Source organism: Octopus bimaculoides, chromosome 3 (assembly GCF_001194135.2).
Source record: "Octopus bimaculoides isolate UCB-OBI-ISO-001 chromosome 3, ASM119413v2, whole genome shotgun sequence".
Taxonomy (NCBI): Eukaryota; Metazoa; Mollusca; class Cephalopoda; order Octopoda; family Octopodidae; genus Octopus; species Octopus bimaculoides.
Window position 1 is genome coordinate 144,917,076 of NC_068983.1, and position 1,474 is coordinate 144,918,549.

The following is a 1,474-nucleotide window of genomic DNA, read 5'->3' on the forward strand; positions in this document are numbered from 1 at the left end:
GATGAGTAGAGGTTGTATAATACTACAATAACTACGAAATCATGATCTATAATTTAGGGTTGGCTTTGAAAGTTGCATTTCCTCGCGTTCGGTAAAAATGTGCTTTTTATGGTAGTCTGACCTTAGAGTCCCTCATAGCGTGAGGCATTATTGTATAGTAATGCCTTATATAAATATAAATATATATTTCGGGAATAAATGATGGATTTTTTCCCTTATGAGGTTTTTTTACGCTAGCTACTTGATAAATTCTTGTAAAAGAATTCGTCCTATTATTGAATTTTATATATATATATATATATCACTGAAAAAATTGGAGTCAAAAAGGAGTACGAGTGGGCATTTATTTTCAATCGCAAAAATAAAACAAAAATCACCAAGACGGCCACCAATTTCGCGGAAGGGAGTACGTCTATTAAACCGTCCCCAGTGCTCAACTGGTATTTATTTTATAAGCCCTAAGAGAGATCACAAGCAAAAACGACTTGGGCAGAATTTGTACTCAGAACGAAAAGACGGACAAAATGCCGATAAGCATGTTGCTGATGATTCAGTCAGGTCCCCACCTTATGCTGCTGTATCAATATTATGAGTAATAAATATAACTTTAGTCTACTAATAATGATGATAGTCTTTTATATTATAGACACAAGACCTAAAATTTGGTAGGAGTAGCTAGTCGATGATATCGTTTTCAGTGCATAGCTGGTACTTATTTTATCAACCCCTAAAGGATGGAAGACAAAGTCGACCTTGATGGAATTTGAACTCTGAACATAAAGACTGACAAAATATCGCTAATAATTCTGTCTTGCGTACTATCGAAAACACAAGGCCAGCAGTTTTGAGGGAAGTTGGTCAATAACCCATAGACTGGTATTTGACAGGTACTTTATTGTGTCTAGCCACAGAGATAAAAAGTAACCTTGGCCGAGACGAAAGTTGAGCTCAGAGCGTAAACCATCAGATCAAATGATAAGAAACATTTTTCCGATATACTCGCGTTTCTGCCAATCTACTGCTCTTCATATAGAAATTTCATTACAATAATAATCATTTCAAATAACACACACAATGCAAGAACGTAATAACAACAATTATAACAATGAAAATATATTATAATGATATTACTCTTTGCGAGTTGTTGTTGTTGGCACTCGGTCGCTTACGACGTCGAGGGTTCCAGTTGATCCGATCAACGGAACAGCCTGCTCGTGAAATTAACGTGCAAGTGGCTGAGCACTCCACAGTCACATGTACCGTTAACGTAGTTCTCGGGGATATTCAGCGTGACACAGTGTGACAAGGCTGACCCTTTGAATTACAGGCACAACAGAAACGGGAAGAAAGAGTGAGAGAAAGTTGTGGTGAAAGAGTACAGCAGGGTTCGCCACCATCCCCTGCCGGAGCCTCGTGGAGCTTTAGGTGTTTTCGCTCGATAAACACTCACAACGCCCGGTCTGGGAATCGAAAG

At 38.4% G+C, this 1,474-nt stretch overlaps 1 protein-coding gene across 1 annotated transcript in view; it reads left to right on the forward strand.

The window, feature by feature from the left end:
- Positions 1 to 1,474, forward strand: part of LOC106868530 (G-protein coupled receptor GRL101) — a 148,090-nt gene that overhangs the window by 111,402 nt on the left and 35,214 nt on the right. The gene's annotated exons all lie outside the window — the stretch shown is intronic.